The sequence below is a fragment of the Saccostrea echinata genome, unplaced genomic scaffold (genome assembly GCF_033153115.1).
Source record: "Saccostrea echinata isolate AGI-Se365-2 ecotype Australia unplaced genomic scaffold, CSIRO_AGI_Sech_v1 ptg000020l, whole genome shotgun sequence".
Classification (NCBI taxonomy): domain Eukaryota; kingdom Metazoa; phylum Mollusca; class Bivalvia; order Ostreida; family Ostreidae; genus Saccostrea; species Saccostrea echinata.
This window is the reverse complement of record NW_026889769.1, coordinates 4306828-4324337: the sequence shown is the minus strand read 5'-3', so window position 1 is coordinate 4324337 and position 17510 is coordinate 4306828. Positions and strand designations below refer to the sequence as shown.

The 17510-nt window shown below is 34.1% G+C and overlaps 2 long non-coding RNA genes across 3 annotated transcripts; both read left to right on the top strand.

Moving 5' to 3' along the window:
- Window positions 1–7197: 7197 nt before the first annotated feature.
- LOC133190092 (uncharacterized) lies at window positions 7198–8995 on the top strand. The gene is made up of 3 exons (XR_009721566.1): window positions 7198–7246; window positions 8741–8827; window positions 8947–8995. It is a non-coding gene; the product is annotated as an uncharacterized LOC133190092 (long non-coding RNA).
- A 237-nt stretch (window positions 8996–9232) lies between these two features.
- LOC133189961 (uncharacterized) lies at window positions 9233–16593 on the top strand. Of its 2 annotated transcripts, none has more exons than XR_009721540.1 (4): window positions 9233–9351; window positions 11647–12091; window positions 12465–12606; window positions 12930–16593. It is a non-coding gene; the product is annotated as an uncharacterized LOC133189961 (long non-coding RNA). The 2 variants fall into 2 exon arrangements; XR_009721541.1 differs by lacking the exon at window positions 9233–9351 and adding an exon at window positions 10117–10126.
- Window positions 16594–17510: the final 917 nt, after the last annotated feature.

The following is a 17510-nucleotide window of genomic DNA, read 5'->3' as shown; positions in this document are numbered from 1 at the left end:
AGAGCATGCTCTTGCGTATCGAATCAACTGAGAGATATAAACCCCGTATGCAGGTGATGAAGGTATATTGCTGCATAAGTAAGGGAAGTTGACGACTGAAAAGTCAAAGTCATCACGTTTATCATAAAGCTTGGTTGTTAGATAACCATTAATGTCTTTTTCAAGAAAAATATCCAAATATGAAACAGATGTGTCAGACTCTGTGGTATCTTTTTTTTTCAAGCTCACTGGGATATATCGAGTCGACATATGAATGTAAGTAACTATTGATAATTGTTAATACTCGTCGATATATCTAAATGTCGAGTTGAAAGCCACAGCAAGTGTTTTCTTCTTTTCACGTACAAGATTTTGGACAAATTCTGCTTCATATGAATACAAGAAAAGGTCTGCTAATAACGGGGCGCAATTGGTTCCCATTGGAATTCCAATAGATTGTTGGAAGACCTGGTCTCCAAAAACCACATAGATATTGTCAATCAGAAACTCAAGCATCTTGTTAATGCCAACTTCAGAGTACTTGTATACGTGTATTTCTTAACAAAATAATTTTGCAAATGACCAATGACAAGGTAAGTAAATTTGCGAGTTCAATTTTTATTGAAAAAGCAGCTGTCAATAATGTTAAAAAGCCTGGACTTTAATTTATTGTGTAGAATGGTTGTGTATAAAGTTGAAAAGTCGTAAGTTTTTCAGCTGTTGATATTGGTAAAATCTTGTGATTTCAAATTTTCGAAAAGTTCCTTGGAATTTTTAAGTATCCACATCGGATTTACACCACTTCTCGAATATATTGTTGCATACCCTTGAAGTTTCTCCTTCACTACTGTTAATATCTTAGTGAGGAATAAAGAAAGAGGCTTGGTTGAACATTTACTGGAATCCGCTATGTATCTTTGTTTGTAAGGATTTTTATGAAGTTTTGGAATCCAATATAGATATGGTAATTCAAATTCATTTTAGTTGTTTGGAATATTAAAAATATTCAAAACTGACATATGGTTGTTGAAGAATTTGTTTTGTATCATTGCAGTATCGTGAATTCATGTGATTCATGAATATATCATTGATGGATACTATTGCTTCTACGTACTCTTCATTATTATCAGTTGTGGATTCTATATCATTAGTGTGAAAAGGGACGATTTTTTCTTTTGAATTGACAACTTTTATTTTCTTGTCCATTTGATGATTATTTTTTAAGGATTTTTGTTTGGAAGCAAATTCATTGCATTGTAAATTCCGAAAAATATGACAATTTAAACTCTTAATTTATTTTCTAATAAGAGGAAGCCAAAAAAGTAAAGATAATATACTGATTCGAATTTGGATGTGAATCTGAAATCTGTCACAAGACTTCTCTGATCTTTAACTCTCATAAAAAGGTGAAGATAACGACGTATTGATGAAGTAAACATAGTAATCCCTGACCAAAATTAGCATAAAAACAATGGCTTAACAATTGGTAAGGAACGTGTAAATCAAAACTGGACCCAAGGATAGATTACATTTGCAAATAAGGTCATTATAACGACCATAAAATTTGCGAAATGCTGACTTCAAACGAAACTGTTGAAAGCCTTACTAAAGCGTTCTGTCGTTTGATTGATTGCATATTATTTGTAGCAATTTTCCTATAAAACTAATAACTGTGAACAGCGTAACAACGTAGCCTAAGTTTGCAAGAAGAAAGTATTGCATCGATTTTCAATTTAAAAATGTTAAAGAAAACCTTTTGCAAATCATAATTTCCAGTGCCTTGAGCAGATAATGTGTCTGAACCAGTGTAAATTTCACCTCTAAAAGTTTAAAAGAGACAATAAAAACATTTTATAACAATAAGCTTGTTGTGACTGTTTCATTTTCAGTGAGTTCGCTTTCACTCTCCTTTTTAAAACATGATTGATTTAATTTTGTGACATTCAAAGAAAATAATTTTTCCATATGTTTATGGCGAAATTAACTAGAGACAAAAATTGCCTATCACACAGTATCCGCCATTCCAAGTTTTTTCGCTGTTTAGCGTCCACCTATTAATCAAAAACCTACCAACCAATTCAATAAAAACACACAAGCCAAAAAAATTAAATACATACTTTATAGTCAAAAAGATTTTTTTTTTATTTCAATATGCTATTTTTTCCTTGTTTTAATATGGAACAAAATAATCACAACATAATTCCATTCCAATATAAAGCATTATATATATATATTTTTTTAATTTCTGTTGATATGTCATTTCCATCACTGAAAGGTTACACGATCCCGTTTTCATCATAATTTAATACTGAACTATTCTCAAAAGCCGTTGTAATTACCTATCAAATTTCATCATGATTCATTAAAACATAAGATACATATATACCGTCAGTGTTATTATCACTAATTTTTTTAAATATACATGTATATTCCAATCTCCGTGGCATAATCTAGCTGACATAGCAGGAATAAGAAACCTATAATAGAGCTTCGATTAATTGAACATTTGTTTTCTCCTTCGGCAAGCTGTGTACATTCTTAATTTATATTTTCCACTGTGGCGCTAGTTAAAATGATCTAATCAATGGCAGATCATGATATATAAGGTCACGTTGAAATCGATTCGTCGCAAACATTTCTGCAGTTTATTTGTAATTGCTGTGATCTTCTTAAAATTTTGCCAAAGAAAGTAAAATGTTCCCTGAAGGTTCGATGATGCAAATCAAAACTTTTCTGTGTTATGTGTAGAATATTACAGAATCAGGGTCTTGGCGTTGGCGCTATAAATCTATAGTTGCATTAAAAACTCGTCAAAAATATCTTTATAAGTGATACCAACAACGTCATAAACAATGAAAAAATAAAAAGTATTCCGAAAAAGTAATCCCTCTGTGCGGTCAAAAAGATGAAATAGTGGAATAAAGCGGTGTGGATGTCACTGTTTGTATCGATGTTATCACGGAACTAACGCCAATTATTGGCAACTGTCTGGATAGGCTACAAGTGCATGTTCTGTGCATTCTGAAATTCCGGGATATATGTGGTACTATTGACAGAGACCGGCAGAAAACGTGCTAAAGACAATTGCTCCTGACAGGCGAGTGAGATAGCCATGGAAAACGATGTATTTTTTCTAGCTGGAAGACAGTTGTTCTGAATTGTTAATATTCTTAAAATCCCTATCGGTTTTTAGAGGTATGTGATGCTAACAGTTCGCTCCTATCGGTTTTCACTATTTGCCGTGACATTTACGTGACTACTACATATATGCAATTGCTTCGTCAAAGAGAATGGAAAAGTTGATCGCGTTGTGCTATGGAACGCCATAGCTGCCTGAAGGTCATTTTCATTTTATATGAGGTGGTATAACCTTTATGTGAAGTGGTTAAGTCATTATATATAGTGGTAAAATCATTATATTCAATGAAAACTTTATTATATGCAGTGGTTTTATCTTTATATACAGTGATAAAATCATTATATACAGTGATAAAATCATTATATTCATTGATGACTTTATTATATGCAGTGGTTTTATCATTATATTCAGTGGCAATGTCATTATATGTAGTGGTTAAATAATGTAATGAAGTGATAGTACCGTTACATTATGCTGTAAAATCATTATATGCAGTGGTTTTTCCATTATATACATTACTGATATCTTTCTGTGATGTGATAAATTCAATATATACAGTACAAACATAATTTGTGTGATAAAGCAATCATTACATTGTATGAAACCCGCTGCATGTGGAGTGCCAAGTTAATTTCATTCAGTGCGACACCTTTACATGAAGTGAAAGATCTATTATGTGCAGTACTAAGATCATTATATTATATAGTAAAATTATTATATATATTCCTAAAATCATACTTTGCAGTGGTAACATCTTTATATGAGGTGGTTAATTAATTATATGATGTTGTTAATTTGTTATATGATGTGGTCAATTCTTTTTATGCATTAGTCGTTTCATGTTATGCAGTGGTAACTTCTTTATCATCATCTAAACTGGTCCTTTTATTTAAAAAAAATGCGCGGAGTTCCAGTTTAAAGAGTGTTTGAAAATAGGAAACCCGGGCCGTGGCAAATTAAAAGCCGGGACTATTCGAGATTTTTCAAATTTTTGATTTAAAATTTTCAGACTCTTTTTTTAGGCTAATGTGTTTTCGCTGTAAAAATTGTATTTAAACACTTGGTATTTTAGATTTTCTTGACGATTTTTGGTTTCAAGTAAAATTGGTAGGCAGTTTCAATTTTCTGATTTAATATTTTATCCATTGTGCTATAAGTACTTAGTATTTTAGATTTTTTTTTGACGATTGTTGATTTCCATGTTGGTAAAATGGGTAGACCGGGTTGGCGATATTTTATGTGTGTGTGGTTTTTTTGTTTTTTTTTTTGTTTTTTGTTTTTTTTTTTTTTTGACATATTTGATAAAAATCTAATAAACTTAAAAATTATTCCGATGTTAAACACTGTATTTTAACTAAAAAAAACTTTTTCTTTTTGATAGTTATTTCTTTATTTGAAAATGCTATTTTTATGCAAAATACACATTTTCATTAAAAAAGGGATTATTAAACCAGATCCGATCATCCGGGAAGAACCTGGTGCAAAACACCATAAATCATTTCTAATTTCATAATATGCAAATGTGCACTGGTACATGTATCTATTTGTTAGTGGATGGAAAGAAACTGGATTACGTTAAATATGTAATTTGTTTAATACTTTTTTCGGGGTGGGGGCCGGGGGTGGGGGTGTTAAATTACTAATATCAACTATTTATAAGACTGTTTCTAAGACTTCAGAAAACCTTAAAAGTTAAATCACATTGAAATGCTTAAAATAAAAATTGCTGCATGAAAACATTTCATTTTCAAGTTTCATCTTTGCCGTCGCCAACGTGGCACGGTGATTAGAGTGTCTGCTCTAAGAGACGCGGAATAAGGAGTCAATCCTTACGTCACGGGTTCGAATCCGACAGTGGGACGTTGAGACCGCTCCTTCGTAAGAGACCGCATAAAGCCATAAACCGAGGTCCCGTTCCACAGTAGGTGTTGGCACGAAAAAAATCCCTCACTGCTCAATGGCCGTAAGTGTCGAGTATAGGACAAAATTTGCAGCTCTCCACTGGCAAATTGTGGCGTCTCCATATGAGTGAAAAATTCTCGAGAGGGACGTTAAACAGCAAACAAACAACCAAATTAAAATCATTTTAGCCTTTTTGAATAAAATGATAAAATTAAGAGTTATCCTTCAAGGCTGAGGATCGGATATCCTAAAACCAAGCAACTTACGCGTGATTAAAGTTTGACACAAGGCTTTGCATTAATAGTCCTATAATTACATGTATATGTGATAATTCTTTAATTAATTCATATTTTATCAAATGGCATGTAGATAATGAATAAGTATTTCGGATTTTTTATGTTTGACTTCCGGGAGATCAAATCCGATTTTAATGAACCATTGGCGTCGGAAGGAAATTGATAGTGGGGTGGCTAATTGAAATAGAAAAAAAAATCAAACCTGAAAAAAAAACTTGACAAGCAAAAAATTGTTCTTTCTCCAAACCCGAAAATCCTATTTCGGGGGTGTGGGTGGATGGGGGGGGGGGGGGATTGGTCGAACATCTTTCAGTACCAAATTCTTTTAAACACTACCAATTACCCTTCTTTCACTACAATGAATCGTGCCTGTAGAAAGTGGGGAGGGGGGGGGGGGAGGCTAGACCTACGCCCGAATTTTCAATGCCTATATTATGTCTACCTTTGTAAAAAAAAAAAAGAGGGGGGCAATAGCCCCCCCCCCCCCCCGGTTCCGACGCCTATGTGAACCGGTTTTTCTTAAACGTGTCATTTCACTCAAAAAATGCCTTTCAAAGAATGAATAATTTTTAACATCAGAATAATTTAAAAGCTTATAAGCTTTCTGTCAAATATGGCAAAAAAAAAAACAAAAAAAAAACAAACAAACAAAGAACAACAAACAAACAAACAAAACACGTAAAATGTCTGCTTGATTGCCTACCCGATTTACCAACCTCACGGGCGGATTCAGAGAGGGCCTATGCCCCCCCCCCCCCTTGTGTCCAAAATATACATAAGATTTAATAATCAATTGTTTTTTGGTTTGGCTGTGGGCTACCTACCCCGACCAAAAACTTGTCGGGCCCCCCTTTTCAAGATTCCTGGATCCACCACTGAACTTGGAAATCAACAATCGCCAAGAAAAACTAAATTACTAAGTATTTTAAAATTAAATGCAATTTTTACAGCGAATACACATTAACCTATAAAAATGAGTCTTAAAATTTCAGCACAGTTGATAAAATCAGGAAGCTGTATAATAGAATCAGAAATTAGAAAAATCTCGAATAGTCCCGGCTTTTAATTTGCCACGGCCCGGGTTTCCTATTTTCAAACACTCTTTAAACTGGAACTCCGCGCATTTTTTTTAAATAAAAGGACCAGTTTAGATGATGATAAAGAAGTTACCACTGCATAACATGAAACGTCTAATGCATATAAAGATTTGAGCACATCATATAACAAATTAACAACATCATAATATGTTGACGGTGCGACCGTTGGAGCGAGCGCAGCATCAATTCTTAAAGATTCTAAAATTTAGGCTTAATTTAAAGTTAATTACCTTGTGTAAATCACTGGTAAATAAGGAAACATTTCCTTTGTAAAGTAAGTTCTTAGAAAGAATAAACAAAGTCGTTGGAAGCCAATGGAAAAACGTTTGGGGACTAAGCTCCAATTTTAAATGCCTATATTACGATGTTTGCTCCCCCCCCCCCCCGAATCTGACGTATATGATTCAACTACTTAAATTTAATTTTGTTGTAGGACCTTTTTAAAAATATTGGCTCATTAAACATGTTAAATAACCACCGATTTTTTTTACCTGTTACGCCAGTCTTTTCAAGCTTTGTCAACAACAATTTGAGACCACATCTTCCTATCTGACCACATACATCATGGACTATATAAGAAAAGAGAAATAAATTTCTTGGTATTTATGTCTCTGATATTGAAATTGACGCCACTGATCGGGCGAATCCAGCAGACTTTAATTTTTAGACTTAAATTACCTGTCGTAGTAGGGAGAGATATCGATCCTAGAGCGAAATAGTCATGGGGCGAAACGGCCTGTCACCGCCGAAGGAAAGCACGCGCTGTCCAGTCCTGAGGAAGACGAAACATCAACATGTGATAGACGCCATGATTTGAAATAACCGTAAGCATGGTAAGCATTGGTTTTACAAAATGAAAGCATGAAAAGAACTTACCTTGTATTTCAGATATGCTGTTAATGACTGGGACAATGCAAATAAATTTTCTGCGGACGAGATCGGGTGATAAGTATAGAGTAACGCTAGTTCGGGGACCTTTAACTATTGTAGTAAAGTGTATGATATATATATATATATATATATATATATATATATATATATATATCTGTGTGTGTGTGTGTGTTTAAAAAAAAACATGATTAAGTTGAATTTAAAGTAACTAGACATTCTACATTTTTTTCGTGAAATAACTACAAAGGCTTGACAAGGTGTAGGATTAATACTAGTATTAATACAAAGATGCTGTACAGTTAGACTGGCATGTCTCCCACCATTCAGCATCAGTAAACTTGTAAAAAAGAAGAAGAAGAAGGATGATGGACAAGGAGAAATGATATGGTGAATCTAAAAATTTTACAGTGGGTAGCACAGTTGAAGTTTTTATCTTTGTCAAAACAAAAATAATAACTGGGGGATGGGGTAGTAACTGGTGTTAGTTTCATGCTTTATGGATCAAGATTTCTTTTGAACAACCCTGACATTATGAACTTCACTCTTGAAAATACATGTGGACCAATTTGAGAGTTTATATTTATTTGCCTTTGAAACCTGAAGGCGAGGAGAATAGGAAATAGACAGTTGTGACACAATCTCTTGATTGAGCTATGCATGAAGTAGAATATTAAAATTCATTGCACAATTATTACCACTTATGGGATGAGGACCCAAGACCTGACACAAAAGGTAACTTTACATGACCAAGCCTTGTTCCATTTCTAGTAAATGTAAAGTTTCATGACATATATGCATGTAACTATCTATCCTCTTTTACCTCAACAGACATTGCATTTTTCCTAATGGGTAAGATTTTAAAAATATAACTGTTATACATTAAGTTTAATTTTAATGAAATTTTGATCAACAGAGCATTATTTATTTTTTAATACATTTTTTATAATGACTGGGTCATTATCTTCCATGCGCAATGATTACTAAGTCATCATTGCTGTAAACAGTACTTTTTGCGGTCATAATTGAGTTTTACCATTGTTTGAGTTACTGTTCATCACCTTCTGTGCTATGACTATAATCACTCTCATCAATGTAGTAATTAGATTTGCAAGACGTTATTTATTAAAACTTTATGACTCCCTTTCAAAATAGTAAAACTGAAAACGAAACACCGAGGTACTATCGATCGTCATGTCTGATGGTCCATTGTCTGTTAATGTATTGTATCTAAACTGCAATAAAATTGGGTAAAAAATGACAAATTTTTAACCATAAATAATAAAAAAAATAGCTTAATCAAGAGATTGTGTTGAGTCTGAAAGACAATTGGATATATTCATTTTCTTTTAAAATCCCAAGTGTCATCTATTTCCTCATCCTCCTCCACCTCTTCCTCCGAAGTTGCACACAGATTATTTTTTTCAATATCATTGTAGATGGTGGAACATATCCTTGAGAACCATTTATCTGAAAGCAAACTGTCTGGATGAACGCCATCATAAAAATGATTGTAAATAAACTTGGTACGTTTTTTCCTGTTTTTACCATTCCTGCCTCTTTTCTTGACTGAAATTTTAGACACATCCTTGTCAAGCCTTATAGTACTAACATTGTTTTGTTCATTTAGTTTACAAATTTCTAGGTTGATTTCCCTAATGTCATGTTCAAGAGAATTTTGCTGGAAGTTGGAGTCGTCAAAAGCATATTGACTTATTTGCAGGTAACCTTTTTTGAATTGAAAATCTTTAAAGTTATGAATTGAAACAGGAGGAATGGTGGCAAATTGAACAGAAGTGTTGGATGATGGGAGGGTTTGAAATGAATTTTGAATGTTTTTGATTATAGATGAAATGCTTTCTGAAGAATGATGATATGAAATTTCAGTTCCATGTTGATGATGATTTTTTTTTGTTAAATTGCAGATTCCAGCCATGAAAACTATGCGGCATGGTGAGGTGTCAGGCATGCTTTTGTGAATTGATATAACTTCGTTCTTTAACCTTTCAATAGTGCCTCCTGGTCTGCATATAACGGATATTTTCCAGTGGTAAGGAAAAGGATTATTTTTCTGTACAAAAGATTGTAATCCTCTACCCCGGGAGTCACTGGCTATAATAATGTTCATTATCTAAAGTAAAAACGGATATTCAGATACCTCTACATAATTACATAATTAAGAAAGAAATGAATGTGTAATAAATTACTCAATGTGTTAAGTAAGTTCAGTAAAATACCTGGCACATATTTTGAGAATACATAAAAATATATGGACTTTTGCATGTATGTAATACAGTGCAAGTCTGAGACATGAAATTGCTTTTTTCATTTGTAACCCTTTACGTAAGATTTAACTGAGGAGGAGTGCACAGTTAGAGACTAGTATGTCTCACACCGTTCTCTTATTTAATTAAAAAATTGGTACCCTGGACCTGTAGACCATAACATTTCACATGCAGAGAGAGATAGAGGCCGTCATTCATTGTTAATAAGTTTAACCTCCAGCAAATGATATGAAAATAAGAGAATTAAAAAATGAACCATACAATTACTAAGACACTTTTTAATGAATTGGAAATCAGACTGTATAAAACATTTCCTTAAAATGTTTTTTTTAAAAATGTCTCAAGGGTATAGTGAATGCTGTCGATGGAAACTAAAAAGCCTTTGGTGTTGATTTTTCAGATAACAGACAGAGGAAAATGTATTTAATGTCATATGGCAGTAAACAAGGAATCTGGCATGGTCCTATGTATATATACACACACACACACACACACACACACACATATATATATATATATATATATATATATAGCAAATAGGTAAGAAATAGAGTTGACATACAAAAAGATACCATTAAGAACTCAATGTACTTCCCTAAAAGAAATGATTTTAGTGGTGAGTCCGAGTAGAAATAAAACGAATGTAGTATGCAGTAAGCAGAAATTTGTGGCCTCCATTTAGATTTTATCCCAGATGGCACATTATTATCATTGCATTAAATAGAAAGAATCTTGGCATGGTATTACACAATCTCTTTATAACCAAGTACAAAAAAACGTGATAACTATAAATTTACATCAAACAGTTAGAGACTGATATGTCCCCCACCATTCTATGTAAATAAAAAGGTAATTTGAACAGATGAAGAGGTCAGTTGGAGAGAGGGGGATTAAATAGATAAGTTTTTAGGTTTCAAGTGTTGACAAGGAGAGCATTATCCCTTTACAGAAACAGAAAAAAAAAATCTGACATGCATTGCACAGAAGTTAAGTTGAACCTTATATATGCTTTTACTAAGGTGAAGAACCATATGATTACCATCGAAAATTACATCAAACAGTTAGAGACTGATGTGTCCCCCACCGTTATATGTAAATAAAAAGGTAATTTGAACAGATGAGGAGATCAAGGGGATTGGGGGGTAAATGGATAAAAAAAATGGACATATTTCAGAAGGTAATGAAGAGAAGCATTATTCCTCTGTAGTGCTTGATGAATGAAGATCATGTATCAATTTTTTCAATTCTGTATCCTCTTTTAAATGCTGAAAATTTACAATTGTTTGTTTGGCAAAAATCTCAATTCTTTTAATCTCCCTTTCTCTGGCTGCTGTAGTTGGTGTGTTGACTTTGTGACATATTCTGTCTGCGTTAGCAAGAAAAGAAGGATGCCAAGCAAAATCGGGGTCAGATTTATTTTTTCCAGTAGATTTAGCACGTGACAAGGCTACAAACAGAGCACCAGGATTTCGAGATTCAAAAGCCCTTGTTCCAGGATGAATTACAATATATCTATTTACCTCCCCCTCCCCAATTGTCATACCTTGGCACCGATGAATTGTTGTTGCCCATCCCAGTCGTAAAGGAATTTGCTTACGTTTACAGAAACGACACCTACAATCTATTTTTCTTTCTACCGCAAATATTGGTATAACTTTAGGTTTAGTGGGTATGAAGGGTGGACCACTGTAATTTGGTACTTCAACCATAACAACATCAGGAAGTGCAGGGGGTTTTCTACCATTTAAATACAGAATATCTTCAACAGTGCCAACTGCACCATTAAAGAGTCCAAATTTTACACACAAATTAACTGAAATCATAACTTTCGAATTTTTGGAAATATATACAGTGTTAAGAAGACCACCAGCATTTTCACTTCCACCAGTCTTAGAATGCTGACCTTTTGATATGGAAATAATTTTTGCTACTGGGAATTTTTTATTTACATCATATAATTTTGTTGCATTATGATTCCATTCTTCATCATGAGTAGGGAAAACAAAGAGTCCTTTTTCTGATATTCGTTCCAATAATCCTTCACCATGTGTTATTTTCAGGTTGTTCCACTGAAACTGCTGCAACCACTGGGCCTGACAAGGAGTTGCCTTGTACTCCCGAAGACACAAAAGGACATCTTTTAGTTCTTTTTCATGCTCTCCTTGACGAATGATTTTCTTTAAAACAACAGCAGTTTTGAATTCTTGCCAAACTAAAACACCATGCATTGAAGCTGGGGATTTACCTTTTGAATAATATACAGGAGCATCTAAGACTGGTGGAAGTTGTACATCGTCTCCAAAAAAAACTACCACAGGAATACCACCCCAGGTCTGGTCAGAAATACCTGTGCCACACCTGCAATGAAAATCCATCCATCCAAGTGTAGTTGATCCTACTAAAGATCGTTCATCAACAAGAATGGCATGAATTCCAGAGCAGTTAGCTTGGAGGTCCTCCCCTAATGAACCATCTGGTGCCTTCATTTCTCCTCCTCTCTGAAGGGTAGGTATTTTTAGAAAACTATGAAGAGTAACTCCTGAAATCAAATTAGCACTATTGCCCGTAGGACACAATACTTGAACTGCTTTATTAGAATTAAAAAATAAACGAATTGCTCTGACAAGACATTTAATTAGAAAAGATTTTCCAGACCCTGCAGAACCAGAAACAACCATTCTAAGTGGCTTGTAATTTTCAGATTTATTTGAGAAGGTTAAAAGTGTTTTCATGACTATATTGAATGCCAATAACTGGTCCTCATTCATACTGTCCAAGTTGACTTGAGGTATTTTTAGACTTTCATTTTCTTCAATAGATTTTGTAAGACTATTCCACCACTCTTCACCAAGGTCATCTGGATAATTTTCTGATGAAGCACTCCAATCATGGTCAGGACCTCCATCATCAAAAGTAAAATTCTGATGTAAATCATCAAAGTTTGGATTTGGACGAAGAACTTCCATCCATTCTGGTTGGACCATGTTGTCATTCGAACAGTCTTCTTCTTGTGAGAAATTGTAAGATTTTTTTTCTTTAGCCTGCTTAACATCTGCTTTAATGAAATTAGGACAATTCTCTGATTCTAAAAAGAGTGCAAACTTTTCTATCCAAGTTGTTTCATTGTCTTTTATGTCTGAAAAACTTCTCCAATTTGGAAAATGTAAAATAAGACTTGTTCTGCAGTAAGCTTCCTCTAAAGGCCAAGAAGCTTGTGTTGGTCCATTTATTACAGGAACTTTTCCATTTTTTGAAATAAATTGATAGAGAGATGAATGATCATTCTCATGTCTAGAAAGATATTTATCAATGATAGTATTTTTTGTTAATGTGTTCATTCCAGATTGCTGGAGTACTCTACAACCTGATAAACTCACATATTGAAAAGAGTGACTAGAACGGAACAGGGGTATTGAGGATAGCTCAAAACAGGCTTCCACAGAAGAAATGTCTCTCTTAACAGTATTCATAAGAAGTTTTGTACAGAGTGATTTTGGTGTTTCACCTGAGGATTCATCAGAATTGTTTACCATGTCAGAAAAAAGATCAGAAAGAGCACCAGTTGGTTCGTTACCTTTGCAGGCATACCCTGTTATATATTTTTCAGTGGCAAGAATTTCTTCAACAGATGGATTAGATGGATCGCTTTTAGAAAGAATTAAAGAAATGTCACCATTGGCTCTCCAGCCTTGTGTATGAAATTTGGAATGTTGCACAAGAACTGGATGATCTCTTTCCATCTCGAGTCGCAGAGATCCATTCCTGTCTTTAACTAAAGCGGGGGAAGATCGCAGCTGTTTTGGAAATTCCATTCTACAATTTTTTTCAGATGCATTGAATTTAGAAGGTTTCAGGCAATAATCTGAACAACGGTGTAAATTAAAACGGTTAGATAAAAGTAAATGATCCTCTAGTAGTGATTCTTGGGAATAACTGACATCCATCAAAAGTTTGAATAGGGGATTATTTTCATCTGGAGGAGGAGGAGCAGTACCCTCTGGTGGAGGCCACAAATTTTTATTTGAGATACCGTTTTCATCCTTACCAGCAGGATGATTAGCTGTGAGACCAAAATTTTCACTAGCCCACTGAGATAGTTTTTCAGCACATTCTTCATCTGAAAGACCAGCTGAGATGGCATTGTGCAAAAGATTATGAGGCTCTCGATCTGATCTCCAGCAAAGACCATGCCAGTGAACCATACCTCTTGACTTAGCAAACTCTTGTCTGTACCAATATGAGTCAACACCAAAGACAGGACCCATTACATTTCTAAAATATGATTGTGTTCTCAGGTCGAAATATTGAGCAACTACATGTGCATGGTCTTGAAGAGTTTTAAAAAGAATATTTTTGTCTGTCAGATCTACTGATGAGCCAGTTGTTTGAGAGACATACATAGATAATAATCTCTTGAGAGGTTTGAAGTGAAACTCTGCACAACTACCTGTAGTAAAAAATGATGGTAGACCCATTCCCTCATTTATTTTATATTGCACTAATGATCTTAATTCTTTTGCCCTCTGTCCCCAGTATTGAGTTGTGCCCCTTAGATTTCCTGCAAAATACAGAATTTTTTCATTCACTGATGTGTCATTATTTTCAACAAGTTTTTTCAGATCACTGATTGTGAAGTGGTTGTCTCCAAGTTTTTGTTTTATTATGTATTTGCTCTTTTCAAGGGCATTTTTGCGCATGATCATATTGTGAACTACAAATTTGAAATACGGATGTTTGGCAAACCTGCCATCATCATACCATAATAAATGTTCAGCCCAGTCAGTCATAGATGTGATAGAAATAGGTCTGTTAATGTATAAGTCACCAGAGCCATAAGGAAAGAGGGCAGGAAAGGCAAGAGTAAAAAAATGCTGAGTAGTAAATTCTGATACAGGAATATTTCCTCTGGTGGGCCAAGGAATAGATATTGTCCCCTGTCTGTTGATAGAAACTTCCCCATTATTTTCCCCAATGATCTCTTGCACAATTTTTTGTACTTGTTCCTTAACACGTATATTTGAATCAGGTAGTTGTGCAGCAGAGTGTGAGGTACCTTCAGAAACACCAATATCAATTTGTTCAGCTGATGGGCCTTTATCATTTTTGTGAGGGGTGTTCTCTTTAAATTGTAGAGTAGTTATATCTGATAACTCTCCATCCTCGGGGAGTTTTTGTAATCTCTCAGAACTTATAATTATGTCTGTATAAGCAGGGTTATTATTTTTGAGCCATTTTAAAGCTTTTTCAATTTTGAAACGACGGACTCTAAATTCTCTGCATGTATCATTTTTGCCTTGTTTTTTAACTTTTATAATTTGAATTTCTTGAGGGAGTCGAGGAAAAATTCTGGCAGGCTCATTTATTTCTTGAGGAAAAGTTACACAATGACCTGAGGAAGCAATGCCACCATGATTTAGCATATGGACATTAATGCAAGGGGAGAGTCTACTGATGAGTTGTTGCTCAATAATTGTAAGATCTTGCAATTCCTGGGGTAATTTTCCTGGGTCCATGTTGTTTGAAGATGAAAATAATTTAATCTTATTTTTGTCAGTTTTACATCGTGTGCAGATGTCGTTTGATGACATTCTTGTTTCAAGTCTTCTTTCTTTACAAATAGTACAAAATTGAAAGCTATATGACATTTGTTGCAGTTCAAAGGCTCTGATGGAGTCCATGGCATTATCATATTTTGTATTGTCACAAAGAGGGGGAGGTGGGGGAAGATCTGACTCATTTAATTTATATTTTTGTATGATGCTTTTAATTTGTTTTTGTAGTTTTGATCGGCGTGATTTGTATTTTACATAAGTTTCATTTTCTGCAGGCATTTCATATTTAATACCATATTTTCTACAAAGTTCCTGAAGCCTTTTCTCATGTTCAGGTGCATGTTTAATTTTTTTTGCTGAAGTGGAATACAAGTATGGTCTGAATTGTCGTTTTCTAGATGGATTAGAATTTTTTTGGACTACTGTTGGGCTCTTTAAATGCAAGTTTTCATGATTTTGACTTGTACATGTAGACTGTGCATATGAATGTTCAAGGAATAGATGTTGCTCTGAGTGGCATAAGCTGCTATTGTAATGTTCGACATTTGCATAATTATGCTCAGAAGGAATATTGTTTACAACACTGTCAAGGTTTTGTTGCTTTGTTTGCTTGCATGTGTCTGTTTCTTGTTGTAAATGGGCTTCAAAATTTTGGACATTTGCATAATTGTGTTCAGAAGGAATGTTATTTTTAATACATCCATGGTTTTGATGGCTGGTTGGTTTGGATGAATTTGTTTCTTGTGCAGATGTTAAATGAGATTGCACAGTTTCAAAATTTTGGAGAGATTTTTTATTTGACTTGCTTGATTGTGTTTCAGATAGAGCAGGTGTCAAGTACTGAAAATGTTGATTTTTTAGTAACAAATTAATTGGTGGATTATCTGTATGAGCAGAAGGTTGAAAGGTTGTGAGCATATGAGATGTCATATTTTTTGCATTTTTACACTCAAGCCAAACATTGATTTGACGTTTAAGTAATAAAGCTGCAACTTCAACTTCACAAGAAGAAGCGTAATCATTCCCAAGAATCATTTGTTGAAAGTATGACAATGAAGAATGCTGTTGGATTTCAAGATTATTTTGAAAATTTTCCCAATTTTTCAGTATGTGATTACAAATTTCTTGCCTGTAAGTACTGGTCATGATTAAATTGTCATGTAATGCAAGACTCAAGCAATGAAAAAAGCAATTTCCGTCCCCAGGAACATTATGCACATGAAATTTTTGGTCAGAGATGACAGTGCCAACTCTTCTAGGATTCTTTGCACTTTGATTCATTCTGATACCTGATTATTTGCCGATACTTGACACTTTACCAATGCTTATGTGAAAATTGTAATGTTTAAATCTTGATTAAACAATATGTTACTCTATACTTATCACCTTTTCTTATTTTTCCCCACTTTTCACAAAGGTTTGTTTACTTGCAGCAGTTTGCAGGAACCAGGCTAGCAGACGATATATTTGTAAAAGAAAACCTCGGTCACTTTCCATAAATAAAAACAGAAATTATCGAGGTGTATTGAATGACAAATAAAATTGAAAATTAAACAAAGGAAGCTCTAGTTAATTTTGTATTTTTTTTTTATTTATTACTTGACAAAATTGAGCGTGTTCATGTGTTGTAAATAATTATTTTCAATAATCCCACGAGTTCTCGTTTGATGTACGAGAACCCCAGTGGAAAGCCTTGATGATGACGTCACAGGTCCATTGCATTTTTGTTCGAGGGTACACAGGTTTATATTGAGAAAGATAACTTTGACATGGGCTTACTCACGTGCAATGTTAATTAACACGGTGAGTTTTTTTTTCTCTTTGTGTGTGCATGATCATTTGTTATTCTCGCGAGAACGTAGCTTTAAGAAGCGATGCATTGTGGGTCAGAATTACTGCGGAAAAAAATTCTGTTGAATGAATGTGCAGTAGTCCGAATTTTCTCTTCGCCCAGGCGTTGTCGTTAGAGCTCGCAGTGACGAGCGGCGCTTCGCGCCGCTCGCTGCGCTCGCTATAATTAATTAACCACCTCATATAAAGATGTTACCACTGCAAAGTATGATTTTAGGAATATATATAATAATTTTACTATATAATATAATGATCTTAGTACTGCACATAATAGATTTTTCACTTCATGTAAAGGTGTCGCACTGAATGAAATTAACTTGGCACTCCACATGCAGCGGGTTTCATACAATGTAATGATTGCTTTATCACACAAATTATGTTTGTACTGTATATATTGAATTTATCACATCACAGAAAGATATCAGTAATGTATATAATGGAAAAACCACTGCATATAATGATTTTACAGCATAATGTAACGGTACTATCACTTCATTACATTATTTAACCACTACATATAA